A 16,150-nucleotide genomic window follows, 5' to 3' on the forward strand; every position below is an offset into this window, starting at 1 on the left:
GCCATAGCCAAAATCACCAAAAATCCAAGCAATCACCAATACTTCACTCATAAGGCTTACCACCCTTAATTCACCCATTATCAACAATTAATCATGAATAAACATTAAACAACACAAGAGATATCAATACAATTCACTTTACACATAATTCCATCAACTTTGAATTTATAGAAATAGACCCACTTCATAAACACATTTTGGGGTTTTGTAGAATACAAGGATTCATGGAGTTTTTCATCTTAAAACATCAAATAAACATCAATAATACCATAACTTATCATTTGAAATTGTTTCATGCATGAACCCATGAGTTTGAGTAGAAATTAGGCTTTTTCACAAACTTTGGAAAAGTTGAAAACCATTTGAAATTGGCTCTAGGGTGATAGTTTGCCCTAGATAAAGAACTCCCATACCTTTACTAAGATTCCCAAGAAATTTGATGAAGAAAACGTCTTCCATCCACAACCCTAGCTCCCACTTCTTCTTCTTTCTCTCTTCTTCTCTTCTTCACTCAAGAACCCTAACTCTTACTCTTTTAAAATGGAACAAAAATGACCCACAATCAGCCTAACCCAACAATATAACCTCAAAAGAAATGATTTGTGAAAAGACCAAAATGCCCTTAAATTTCCGGACGGACTCCCTGCCAACTGCCCAACTTTCAAAGGGCATAACTCGCTCATACGAACTCGGAATCAAGAAAACTCGGTGTCGTTGGAAAGATCGTTCCAAGGGATTTCCAAACATAACTGGAACTACTCCTGGATCATCCTGATCTAGGAGTTATGACTGCTCAAAGTTGGCCAAAAACTCACTGATTTCCACACTTGGCCGAATTTCCAGATTCTGAATTTTTTTTCAAAAATGACTACTTCCAATTTCAAGCTTCTTCATATTCATTTTAAATTGTCGGATGTTACACAAAGAATATCATGACCCGAGAGCACAACCTAGTCGTAACATGGCATACTCGACCCCGAAGGCATCTTATACAAGCCTCTTAGCATTCATGAAATTTGATACATAGAAGTTGTGCGGAATTAAAACTTATTTAAATCCAACAACACTAAAAACTCATTGATAAAGAAGAAGAATACTAAAGTCTCACATGGCCATCTTAGACAAACTTTAACAAGATAGGGTCACAACCCTTTACAATAGAAGTCTTAACAATAGTCTTAAAACATAAACAACTAGAACAATAAAATTACTTGTCCTCGATCTATGAGAAAATACCAAGCCTTGGAGGAAAAATCTATCTTAGCACTTCAACTTTAGCTAGGAGAAAATCAGTTGCCGGAACCTACACTTGCAGTAAAAATATGAAGATTATGGGTTAGCACACAGAAATCTACTAAGAATGATGACCATGCAAAAACATGATTTAAAAGGGACATTTTGGTTGGAAACCATGCATTATGCCACTTTTGAGAAATACCATGAACAATAGCATGAGAGACCTACAATACAAGTATAATCATCATACAAGTCATAACTCCACATTTAAACAAAATCATCATGTAAACCATTACCTTCACCTTGGACCTTCACCCTAAGTAACCATCATGACATACCTTCTACAATGCATGGATGGCGTCCCATACCACCATCCACACAAAGGCACCACATTAAGCTCACCAAAGGGGAACTTACCATTCATTCCTTGTCACCTTTGCACGAAATCATACATAATAGACATATCATTTCATAAAGCATGACAAGGGAATATAACTCATAATATAACCCAAGTATAGCCTGTATATCACATTAAGCATTTAAGAGTCAACATTCTTCAATTTCATCATTTAGAGGACTTTCAGACATTAGTCATTGAGACTTAGAGAACTCACTATTACCCTATCAAAGTTTACTCATTCAGTGTATAGATGGAATCCCATACTACCACCTACATTTCATAGAACCTCTCAAGAAACCATAATGCACATCTCAGATGATGAGAATAGGGACTAACCGACGTAGACCATTGGAGCTAAGTCATGGAATCCGGTGTCAAATGACCCCACACCGAAGAAAGTTGTTCTACTTTCCTAAGGTAGAACTACGTAATATCTTAGCTTTGGTAAGAAAACCAGTGGCTCATATATAACCTATGTGGGCACATAGTTATGGGATAGGAAGATGTTCATTGGAACCCTAGCCTAACATTGGGAGAGTTTCCATCATACCGTATCCACTCGGTGCTTAGCCTCCATTCCCTTAGAGTAGTTCATTCACGTTAACATCATTGTACTTGAAAGGATTACCAACATTAGGTCTACCGACCCATAGTACATTACACAAGAAAGGGCCACCATCACTTGGTCTACTGATTCAAGGTACATTAATGGTAGGTCATTGACTTCCCAAGAAGGGTGCCATCTACATCGGGTCTGCCGATACAAGGGTCATCATTTCACACATGAAAGGGTACCATCATTTGGGTCTACCGATTCAAGGTTTTTCATTCATTCATTTATGGAAGGGTGCCACTAGCCTACCGATCTGAACACACACCATTAGAATAGGCCAAGGACTCACCAAGAAAGGGTTACCAACACTAGGTATACCAATTCATGTTCATTAAGTCAAGATGCATTCATTGGTTGTTTACGAAAGGAATGCCATAGGCCTATCGATTAATAGTCATCATGTCAATACACACTCATTATAGAAGAGAGGATTCCTAAGCCTACCAACTCAAGATACTTCATTCATGATCACATTCATTAATATAAGAAAAGGATGTCTTAAGCATACCAATTCAACAGATACAATACATAAAAAAGAACCCCTCACATTCTATCCATCATTATTCATGAGTGTCAATTGAGGATATACTACCAATGAAAACACAATTACCTTGTATACATGCTCATAATTCTATCATTGAAATTACATGCATATCCTTCACATCAAAATCATACATAGTGAGTAACACCTCCAACAAAATTCTAATTAAACATGTAATTAGGTCATTACTTGCCTTCAAGGCCATGAATCTCAAATCATCAACACACAAACAACTTACCATAATTAAGGCATAGATAATGATACATTTCAATAACCCAAAGCAATTTAGACATATTCCGATCATAAGCTTTCATAATCAACAAACCCACTTCATAAAGCGACAATTTAGGAATTGAAAGGAAGCATGGGTTCATAGAGTATTTTTATCATAAATCATCAATTAAAAACCAATACAATCAATATATGACATTTGTGACCATTTAAATCGTTTGAAGGAAGAACCCATCAGATTGAGTAAAACCCTTCGTTTTTCATGAACATGAAAACTTTTAAGACTTCTTTGAAATTGACTCTAGGATGAAAGATAACCCTAGATGAAGGATCATTATACCTTTACTAAGATTCCCCAAGAAATTTGATGACGAAAAGCCTTAAATACAAAACCCTAGCTCTCACTTCTTCTTTTTCTTCTTTGGGAACTTCTAGAGAGAGAAATATTTGAGAGGTGTTGGGCTTCTTTTGATTCTATATGGAGTGACTTAAAGGAGAGGATTTAGGTCTTAAAAGGCTTATATAGTTGCTAGGCAAAGAATAGAATAATAGGGACTTAACTTAGGAAAATGACTAAGGACCCTACAAGTTACAACTTAAAAGTTTCAGCACTTTCCTGTCTTTGCTCGCCCATAGGACACTTGGGCTCTCAAAGTGCACTAGGAGATTCGCCAAGTGAATCATTGGCTCCCCCTTTGTTCAAGTGAGCTCACTAAAGGGGCTTGTCATAGGGCGATTTGAGGGGGCCAATGGGTGACACGTCAACCATCTTGGCAAGCTACCATTTGACTCGCCCTTTGGTCCAGTAGCTAGGCCATAAAGGCAGCCCACTAGGCGACCATAAGGGCAAAAGGGAGACTCGCCAAACCCTTTTAGCGATCAGCACCCCCATCGCCAAACAGCCCATCAAAGATCAAGGCTTCTTTCACTCACACTTTCTAGCTAAGTCCCTTTCTTGCACCCTAGATTTCCTCCTTGCTCAAGTTAGGTTCTAAAACAGCCTAGACATCAACCTAAAGTCACACTAACCCACCCATCAAGGTTCTAGTTCAACCTATCATTTTCCGCGTCATTACATGAATATTTCATGTCTTATGGTTCATGCCTAACAAATTGAGGAAAAAAAGTTCAAGAAAGTGAATAAGGAAACAAAGAAAGCAACGGACGATGATGGGAATTCTTCCAAAGGTAAATTTGAGAGTCAAGGGCGACCAAGGTTTAAGAGAAGGTTCTCCAACCAAGGCTCCTCTAGTGCTCCAAGGGTTAAAAGGGATAGGGTGCCTAACCCTAAGCCTCAAGGAGGCATAGTGGTGGATCTTCTTTGACAAGGCCTACTTGTGCGAAGTGTGGCAAGAAACATGAGGGCAAGTGTCTTGTTGGCACGGATGGTTACTTTCATCGTGGGAAGAGTGGTCATATGGTGAGAGATTTTCCCATACTAAAGGCTCAAGGAAAAGAGGTAAAGCAAGCCCTTCCTAGTCGCTCAAACTACGATGCTTCCAAGAGGAATCACTTTTATGCTCTTCAATCCCAAGGTGACCAAGAGATTTCCCGAGATGTGGTGAATGGTATGTTATAAGTCTTCTCTATGGATGTTTATGCTTTGCTAGACCCCGATGACACTTTGTCATTTGTTACACCTTTTGTAGTTATGAAATTTAAAATACTCCCCGATATGTTCGAAAATCCTTTTTCGGCTTCTTCCCTTGTTGTTGATTCGTTTGTGGCAAAAAGAGTGTATATCAGTTGTCCTATTTCTTTGTCTCATAAGGTCACTTGGTTGATTTGATAGAATTAGACATGTTAGACTTTGATGTCATTTTGGGTATGGATTGGTTGCATGCTTGCTATGCCTCCATTGATTGTAGAACTCGGGCAGTAAAGTTTCAATTTCCAAATTAGTCCATTTTAGAGTGGAAGGGGGGAAATTCCATCCCTGGAGGTCAATTTGTTTCATGTCTAAAAGAAAGGAAAATGATCTACAAGGGGTGCATTTACCATAATGCAAGGGTAATGGATGTTCAGTCGAGAATCCTTCTTTAGAGTTGGTCCCTGTGGTAAGTGAGTTTTCGAAAGTCTTTCAAAGTGACTTCCCCGACATTCCTCCCGAACAGGAAAATGTCTGAGTGTGTACATGGAATTCACCTTTCAAAAACACTACTACTAGGTCATGAGCATATTGACTTTACTCTCAAAGTGCTTCTAAAGCATGTACTAAACTTCATACAACATTCACACAATCATATCTTTCCCCTTTTCTAAGGTCAAAACTCATATTAAATTAACACCTGTAGAATGACTACATTACACAAGGATATATATGTGTTCATAATTCAAGTAGTTCGATTACTACAACTCTAATCCCCTACTGCACCTCTTTGAGGTTCAATACTTACTATCAATCATCCCACCTAGGGTTCAAGCACTAGACATGGATATCCTCCTAACCCATGTAATTCTTAGTTTGTGCATCCAGGCAATGGATGAGGTAGTTTAGGTAGGTAAAGATCTTTCTCCATAACTCTATCCCTTAAGGTTCTATTCTCACTTAGACTTTACTCTCAAAGCTTTAGCCTACATAGGTCATCACAGTGGCTTTACTCTCAAAAACCCTAGTGATCAACATTCAGGACTAGAAGCCCTACACTCAAGCTTTACTTCTTACTATCTTCATTCATACCTATATTTGAAGGTATTCTAATCACATTCTTCATTACTAGGTTATTCTAGCTACAATTGATCATAAAGGTTCAATTTTAACTTTACAAGTCATGATCCATCATATGAACTATAATCTAATTCAATTCATATTTACATGTTCCTAACCTTGAACAATTACTAAAAAAGATACTAAATTTAGAATATCACCTATGAATCCTCAATTTAACCTCTCAACGCATAAACCCACATAATATAAAATTCATCAATTAAAATAGGGTTAACCATGGAAATCAGATAAATCCATCATAATATCACAACTAAACACTAAAACAATAAAAATTAAGTCTTATCTACTTGATTGGAGTCATACTTAAACACTACCCACAATTTAGGAAGAAACCCTAGCTAGAATTGGGTTTTTGACTTCATAATTGGGGGAAACTTTTCAAGCCCTATGGGTGGAAGAACCCATAGATGAATAATCTAACATACCTTGATTCAAATCCCTAACATAAGCTTGAAACAATGGAGGAAATCTTCCCTACTTCCTTTTCTTCTTCTTCTTCTTCACTTATAGAGAGAGGATTTCTTTAGGGGAAAAGTTAGTTATGATTTGGGGTTTGGGATTTATGTAGTGTTAAGGGTTAGTTAATGGCTTAAAAACCCATATATATGGCTACTAAAACAATATAAAATTACACTACAATTAACTAACTAAAATAGAAATTTCCTAAACTAACTTACCTTTTGGCCGAGGTTGAGGCAGATTGCAGGTCCCCACCCACAACCGCTACCTTCAGGGCGTTAACATACCAACGGACCATACTGGTCCTTCGTGGGTTGGGGTCTGCAGCTCCTCTAATGGCCTTGACCCAAGAATAACTCACACGGAGCATGGACCACCCTACGGGGCGTAGGTCCTCTCGTGGGTCACTATTTTGGGCAGATTTAGGGACAGTTTTGGGGTCCTCCTCAAGGACCCCTTTTGTTGGTGCTTGGGGAGTTGTACCTTGACGTTTAACCCCTAAAACCCTCGTTATAAGTTTGGGAAGAAATTTTACGATTCTATCCCTCACATCAAACTCTAAGATTCTTAAGAAAAGCTTTAAAACTCTCTTGTCTAACTTATAGTTTTCGAGATATTACAATATCTCCTCCTTGGGATTATTCGTCGTCGAATGACGATTCTAAACACTTCTTAAAGGCACAACTCTAGACTAGTGGCCCATCATGCACGCAACACATTTAAATGCACACAACCTAGCAAGAAAACTTCAATTCCAAGCTAAACATATTCAATGCAACACAAGGGAGTAGGAACTACATCTGACAACCCAAAATGCATGAAATTCTATAGTTACTCATTTTCAAGGAGGAACTATCATCTCCTAACTTAAATATGGTAATCATACAATCATGGAGCCTAAATGCAATTTACTCTCAAAAAGCATTTATTCAAGGAGCAATCTTTTAACTCCAAACTAACGCATGCTCATTAATTCATCCCATGAAGTCTACCTGCAATTCTACTAAAATGCACTCCAACATTAGTCAAAACAATGAAAACTCATTTTCTCTTAAATCACTAGCTTTCATGAACATGCACCATATAAAAAGATCATGGAAACATACAAATCACGCATGCATTCATATAAAAGCAAATCAAGAGGAACTTATCTTCTCAAGATCTTAAATGCTAAGGGAGGAATATAGGGAAAAAGGTGAGGCTATGGGATTTCTCATTGGCCCTAGGCCTCCCAAGTAGTACCCTCTCCACACCCTACATTTGATTAGAATGTACAAAAAGTATTCATTAGTACAAAATTTACTAAATATGTTAGCTAGCATAATCATAATAGCATAACATCAAAAGGGTTAATCAACATAAGAGATAATCCATCAACATAAGAAACACTTTATGAAACATCAATTATAAGCATAAGAGACAATATAATAATAGTAAACAAAGTATCCAATATATGCATTATATAAGAATTATTCAACTCTTAGTCATTCATACCATAATAGGACTATACTCATGTACCTCAAAAAATACTAGTGCAAAGCAAGAATAGCATCACATAATAGCATCCAAGTTAAGCATCCCCTTTTGGTCATCTTAAACATAGTCTATATACATGGTCAAGTCTTAACCTTTTATACCATAAGGGAACTATACTCCTAAGTTAGCTCAAAGCACACTTGTGCAATGCATGAAAGGCATCCCATAATACCATTCACACTAAGCATAACCTTGAAGTCATCATACTCATACTTACCCTCCTTTGGTCTCATTGTTAGCCTACTTCATAAAGACAAGGGAACTAACATCTTTAGTCAATCATATCATAGAAGGGAACTATCGCAACAATCCATCAAAGTACACATTATAAACACAAACCATAAGCATAGTTATTTCTTAGGCCATCCTAACATAAAGGGACATACCATGGATACCTTTGAAACATACTTGTGCAATGCACGAAAAAGATCCCATACTCTAATCCATACTAAGTAAAGCTTCCTAAGTAACCATAGTGCATAATCCATATTGTATTCTGCTACTAAAATACTTGGGACATAACCTTTAACCACCATAGGTCATGTGAGCTAACATGGAATCCGGTGTCTACCCCACACCGTAAAGGAGTTGTTCTACTTGCCGAGGGTAGACCTATACTCTTAGCTTGGGCGAAACCAAGGGCTAAGTAACCTATGTGGGCATATAGTTATGGGATAAGAAGATTGCTTCTAGAAACCCAGACTCAACTAAAGTAGATGGTTTCCATCTCTTGAGATACCTACTTTGGGAACCCAAACTCAACTAGTTTAAAAGGAACCCATTTGGAATGCCGGACTAAACTAGTGTACAAGTTTTCAAGGGGAAGACAGACTCAACTATCGTGAAAGCTTACAACTCATATTCATATCCACTCGGTGCTAGGCATTAAGTCCTATTTGAGTTCATATTAAGTCTTGACTTAATTTGATAAATATGGAAGAATGTCTTGACACTCTATCCAATAAACTCATACTAAAGCTCCTAGATTCCATAGGTGAGACTAGTCTTCAAACCTTAGAATCACTATATATGACAAACCTTTCACCTGCTATCATTTTCATGCCTCAGTGTGTACATGGAATTAACCTTAAAACAACACCACAAGTAGGTCATGAGCATATTCACTTTACTCTCAAAGTTTTTCTAAAGCATGTACTAAACTACATACCAAATGCATACTATCATATCCTGCCCCTCTTCTAAGGTCAAAACTTATATTAAATCAACACGACTAGAATGACTACATCAGGTATGGATATATTTATATATATATATGTGTGTGTGTGTGTTCATAATTCAAGTAGTTCAATTACTACAAGTGTAATCCCCTACTTTACCTCCTTGATGTTCAATCCTTACTTTCAATCATCCCACCTAGGTTTCAAGCACTAGACATGGATATCCTCCTAACCAACGTAATTCTTTCACTTTGTGCATCCAAGCAATGCCTGAAGTAGATTAGGTAGGTAAAGATCTTCCACTATAACTCTATCCCTTAAGCTTCTATTCTAACTTAGACTTTACTCTCAAATCCTAAGCCTACATAGTTCATCTCATTGGCTTTACTCTAAAAAATCCTAATGATCAACATTCATGACTACATGCCCTACACTCAAGCTTTACTTCTTACAATCTTCATTCATACCTAGATTTCAATGTATTCTAATAAAATTCTTCATTACTAGGTGATTCTAGTCACAATTTATTATAAAGGTTCAATTTCAACTTTACAAGTCATGATCCATCATAGTAACTATAATAATTCAATTCATATAGATATGTTCCTAACCTTGAAAAATTACTACACCTGATACTAAATATAGAAGAGCACCTATGAATCCTCAATTTCAGTTCTCATGGCCTAAACCCACATAATATCAAATTCATCAATTAGACTAGGGTTAACTGACGTTTGACGTAATCAAACACATAACTTCCAATTCAAGTGTCAACGATTGCGTGTAGTAATATAACCCAACCGAATGGGTTGGGGTCGAGTCCCAAGGGAGTGATTAGTAATCGAGAATTAAATAGAAAAGTAAAATTATGTTCTAGTCAATCATAGCTATAAATATTTACGAGTAAAAGCATACTAAATCAAGAAGTAACATGAGTGTCGATTATCGATTGGGGGTTTGTAATCGACTAATAAATAAAAGAAAAAATATAAACATGTGAGATAGGGAGATGGATTGTTGGGATGTGATAGGAATATGGCATAAAATAAACAACTAGGTAAATGCTATTGATAGTAAGTTGCTAAATATTTGTAACTAAGCTAGACTTTAGTGGGGGTAAATTTTCTCTCGAACAACTTACCCCGAATGAACTCGATTTCTCTCGAACACCGAGTTGCAGCAATTAAGCATAGCCTTCGCCTTAGCCCATTCACTCTCTCAAGTTGAATGTGTGGGAGACAGTCTAGTATTCACTCTCTTGAGCTGAAACCACAACTACTGGCTATCGATTTAGTAGTTTTGTTTTTAAAACCTCTCTCTCGAGCAAGCCAAAAACACGAATATGAAATTGTAATTTCAACTACAATACCATTAAGTTCAAACATAACTACTAAATGAAATCAAATTTAAACAGCAAATAGACTATCAATGAGCAATACCCAATAGTAAATTTAACCCATATTCACATAATCACACCCCAAGAATTGGCGTTTTAGCTAGACATGATAGAGAGATAGAAATCGATACGAAAAAGTGTTTCTATCAAATGGGTACGATAAATTATGTCTTTAAACACGTCTATGATGAAGATTCTTTGATGCCCACTTCCAATCTCTTGGAGATAAAAACCTTCAAAACCTTCGAAGCTCAAGAAGAATGTCTCCCAAAAACTCTAAGAACTCAAACTGAAAATATTCTCAAAATCAGTAATCATCGCTATATCTTGATACTAAGCTACAGAATTAAATGGGTATTTATTATTTTTGAAATATTTTGCTGCAAAGGACAACTCGGTGCAGTTAGTCGGTATCGCCGATACACTCGGTGATCCGCCCATTTGTTTGGTTCATCGCCTTTCAGCTTTTGCCTTCAGCTTTTTCGTGTTTTGAATCATTGGGAGATATGGTGCTGCTTCGCCAACTTGATCGGCGACGCGCCGATGACTCCCTTTCATCGCCAACTTGATCTTTACCTTCAGGGCTCAGCACACTGGAACATTAGGCGAGATTAAGGCCATTCACGGTTTGTCCAATAGCTTCGGTGATCCTCAGGCCTTATTTTCTTCGTTCTTTTAACTGCCTTGTTCCTTTTTGCTCCATAGTGTCCATGCTTTGTCTCTAACTCCAAATACTTGAAACTCAAGTATTTACATCAGTTTTTTGGACAAAATATGTATTTGAGGATACTAAATCCATTAAAACAAAGCCCTAAAAGAATCCAAATTGTGGACTAATCAACACCCCCAACTTAAACTTTTGCTTGTTCTCCAGTAAAACTCAAGTTCTCCAGTAAAGGTTGAGGGGCTGAGGACCACTCTGGAAGAAAAGCATATGTCCATAGACGGGGTCATAGATAGATACGCAGATATAATGGAGTGTCTGAGATACCACAAGTTCCAAATCTTCACCAAACCCCGTGGCCCTTATATTCCAAACTAGGTAAGAGAATTCTACAGTGCATATGGAGCACTAATATCCCAGCAAAAGCAACTAGCAGCAGCCTTCAAAGAAGTTAGCTATGTGGTTGTCAGAGGAAGGAGAGTGAAGTGTGATAATGAGAAAATCAATGCAGTCTTGGGCATGCCCACAAATATTGGGGATCATTGTCGGTACTTGATCAGAACAAAGAAGTTGGAGGAGATGAAAGAGTAGTTAGCCCCACTAATTGCAGATGAAACTCCAAAGTGGGCAGCAAAAGGAGTTTCGATTGAAAAGAAAGAACTAAACATTGCCGCAAGGTTCTAGTTCGGTTTTATCAACAGCACAATTATGCCATCCCAAAATGATTTGATCTTTCACCTTGCCAAGGCAGCTTGCTTGGGTTGCGTCATAGAGGAGACTCAGATAAACTTGGGTACAATAATTGCTTCAGAGATAGTCATGCGTGCAAGACAGAGATGAACGTCACTTCCATTTCTAGTCTTGATCACATAATTGTGCAAACCAGCCCAGCTGCCTCGAGATGTCAAGAAGGATGTAGAAGTGATGCCCACAGCCTCTATAGATATCTGGAGGATCGAAGCCAAGTATCTTAAGGATTAGGCAGAAAGGAAAAAGGCAGCAATGATGGAACTAGTAAACACCAAATAAACGCATGCAAAGGCACCTCTGTCTACTCTGACCCCTGGACCTTCAGGTATATCCATCGACATTATTACTCACACTGATTCTCCAAGTTCTTCTGCTGTTGTACAATTGCCAAGACCCACCACTGTTGCTGCTGATTCTCGACTTCCACTCACCTGGGCATCCTTACTCCGGATGGGACAGGTAGCTCTTTCTCCTGATCATCGAGTTGCTATCCTAGAGGCCTCTGTTCAGGCATGATCCGGATTTTGCTTAACTGATGTTGTGACACCTCTGAGCACTACCATTGATACCTTAGCGTCCATAAAAGTGGTGTGTGAGTACAACTAAGAGTCCACAAAGGAGGTGACAGCTTTCAAAGCTGCCATTGCTAAACTGCGAAAAAATATAGACCACATGAAGTCCACCGATGTGTCCATGGTCGTTGGAACAGTAGAGATTCCAGATATGCCTAAAATGCCTCAGACTACCGCATGACATAGAGATGGAATGGAGCATACAACCGATCCTGAAGCAGAGGCAGAATCTGACGAAGAGATGGTTGAGAAGGTTACAGCGGACGACGTAACCAAGACTGAAGAAATCATGATACATGTTGTTGTGCAAGCTTCTTTGGCAAAGTCTCCTGTTGTTGGATCTAGTGGAGTTGGTCCTTCTGGTGGTCACTCCGGGTACTGATGCCCAAATAAATGAAGCGACCTATTAGCCAGGATCCCCTCTTTACCTCCCTCTTTGTTCTTCGTTATATTTAAAATCTTGATTAATTTTATTTGCATTTGAGGACAAATTGTTTTTATTTTTGGTGGGGTGAAGTCCACCTTTTGTGTGCTATTTGATGTTCGTATATTTGGGTTGTTCTGATTTTAAATTGTGTAAATACTGCTTTCCGTGGATGCTTGATATTGAAGGCTTCTTTTATTTTTAATTGCAAATAATTTGACCCTTCCGAAAAATTATTATTTTTTGAAAAATTTTGCCACCGCTTGTGTTGAAAGTGGTTGTTTTCGTACAAATTTGAGTCTCAATTTCGATCAATATCGATGACTTGAATAGTGCTCTCAATTGAACGAACATAAATGTAGGGATATGATGAGGCCAAATGAAGTTGCATAAACAATATGTGAACTCTTTGCATCTCCTTGTGATTAGCCATTTATCGAATTAATTCTCTTGTAATGACTGTTGCACACTAGCGAAAGTGTGTAGTCGTGTTTGACTTACGTGTCGATGCCTTGTGTGATTAGCTTGTTTTGAACCATGCATGAATAAATCTAGAATTTACCCCATTAGTCTGATTTATTTAGAAAGGTGTCCTCTTGAGATGATCTTAGGCAACTTTAAAGAGTGTGAGCCAAATTTGACATATACCTCTTGTGTGGCCTAACCGTGAGCGTGTGAAACTCTTTTGAACACCCTTTGAGCCTTACCTTTCTTTGGAAGAACCTTGATGAACCTTAGACCTTACTTAACCCACTACCTATAATCCTCTTGATTTGTGGTTTAGCGAATAGCCAACTTAGGCCAAAGTTGGGGGTATAGTGAAAAGGAAAAGGAGAAGTCAAGAAGTGCAATAAAAGTCCCCCTTAAACCATGGTATTGCATAAAATGGAACCCCTTCAAAAAAAAAGTCTTGTAAAGGAATAAAAAGATGTCTTAGAAGAAGGGAATCCCTTGAAAGCACTAGAAAATGAATTGATAAAGGAAATGAAGGGAATGCCTTGAGAATACCACATCTCCCGAGGAAAAAGTCGCTGAGCCTAAATGATCATACCTTTGCACTCATCCTCATTACAAGCCTTAGAAAGACCTTTTTAATCTTGAGTAAGCCGAATCAAAAATCAATTGGAAAATAAGGGCAAACCTATGGGTGAATAACATGCAGTGTGTTCCACTTTTTGAGTGTGACTGTTGCATCTGATTCCTGATCTTGAATTGATTAACCTCTGTGTGTGAATATGGAATCATTCTTTGTGTGAGGGCATTAGATACTTTTTGTTGAGCTTGAACTTGCACAACTAGCAGGTACCACCCCGAAATCCTAACCAAGAGTCGCTTGTCGATACACCATTGCTTAATCACTACTGTATGTTTTACTCTCATTTTGGGAACTTGAAATGTTGTGATATTTGCAAACTTGCTTAACATAAATTGTGATTGTAATTTAAGGTGTTGTATTGGGGTATTTGTGTAATACTCTAATTAGAATTATGTATAACTTGAAAGGGAGGTGAGGGTTATATATATAGGTATATATGTATGCATTTTGGGCAGGCAACCTTTTGTTGGGCAGCCACCTTTTGGAGGCAGCTGTGCTTGTGATAAACATCCCTCTTGAACCTATATGTTTACACCTCCTCTATAGTGAAATTCATGTTCCTTAGCTCTAAGAAACCTGGTGAACACTCTCTAACCATTCTACTCTCAAAATCACAAGAGAAAAACTTGGTCCTTTTGGCTGGAATTAGAGATACACCCTTCTCTTTGGTGAGTAGTCGAAATCTGTTTTTGAGCTAAGTAGTGTTTAGTACTTTTGGAATAGCTTGTTCTCTAGAACTCATTTCTTAGTGAATAAAAATGTTTTGGAAAGCTAATTTGTATACTTTCAACTCTTATGTTTATGTAAAACTCTAAGTTAGCTGTTATAGATTCGAAATATGGGACGCAACATAGGACAAGTTCTGTCCAGATTTCGGATTTAGAAATCCTGTATGAACAACTGTTAGTTTATCGATGAAATCTTTTTGTACAAAATATATTTTGTGGTGTTTCTTGATTTTTTACAATCTTAAGAGATGTACCTACATCTTTCATGAAGGATATAAAGTCCAGTTTTGCCGTTTTCCTTTTCAAATCTAAGTTGCGACTTGAGGTACTAGGCTGGCCAGAATTACTGTTGTGGGAGCATAGTCGTATTTGTACAAGCTAAGTTTACTTGTGATGATAATATTGTTTTATATTAACATTATTGAGCTACTAGGGATTAAAGAAGTTATTTAATTTTATTTTAAGGTTGTATATACTAGTGAACAAGTTGAAGGCCTTGATACGTTGGTTGGTCTACGATTTGAACTCTTGAAGTCGTGTTGGACTGTTTCTAAGCTAAGCACTGAGGTTTGTGTATAAACTTGTACTTGCACTCTTTTAACTGCTGGTATATCTGAAAGTTGATCTTGATACCTTGGTTACCTCTTGTCACTTTGCGTTGTCGTGTTGGTATCCTTTAAGACGTTAAAGACTCTTGTGTAACTCGCCCACTTGTACGGATTTTTTGATCACTTGGCACTCTTGTTGGGACCTTGTCCTTCTTGTGGCTGTGACTTTCTCACTATTGGCATGCCTCTTGATTCGGATCATTTGTCATCTTGACTCTGGATTTTTAGTCCGTCTTAAGAATGGAAGTTGTCCATTTTAAGTACGAACTAGAAAGCCATTTTTAATATGGCTCTTGGTTCTCTTGATTATTGGTTTTGACCCTTCTTGATACAAGGCGTCAACCGTTCTTAATACCTGCTTGTGCTTAGTCCGACGATATGATGTATATATATTGGGCGAGCCTTGTTGTTGAATCTCTTGGAATATTGTGCTATGAGCATTCTTGACATTTGGATCCTTAAATATCGAACTTGATACTCTTTATATATTGTTTACTTGATTTATTTATTATGTTCAATTATGCTGCCCATGACTTGAGAAAGGTAACTTGGTGAATCTGAGGGCTCCGAACCTATAGTTTTTGCACCACTAAGCTATATGCTTAGCTATAGTTGTTTCTAACGTAGGGAATGTTCGAGAGGATTGAAGGTGCCCATTGGAGATGGAGATTTTGAGAGCCTTAAGGAAGATCACATTTGCATATAGGCATCTATATTTTGTATAAACCTTTGGACTTGTATATGATCTATGTCTTGTATATATATTTACATGAAATTTTGAGTACTAAATAGATCATGTCACCATGGGTTGTAATATAAGTATGTTTATATGTTTTGTTCTTTTGGGCGTGTAAACCCAAGTCTTGTAATAAACGAAATTTACTATTAGTTTTGAATGTTTGTGTGAAGCATGATCCGGCTGATTTCAGTACTCGGAAGTTGGTAATAATCGTGTTATCTCATCCTTAAGTGTGAGGATAATATATGCAT

Source organism: Solanum stenotomum, chromosome 1, assembly GCF_019186545.1.
Source record: "Solanum stenotomum isolate F172 chromosome 1, ASM1918654v1, whole genome shotgun sequence".
In the NCBI taxonomy this organism is placed as follows: domain Eukaryota; kingdom Viridiplantae; phylum Streptophyta; class Magnoliopsida; order Solanales; family Solanaceae; genus Solanum; species Solanum stenotomum.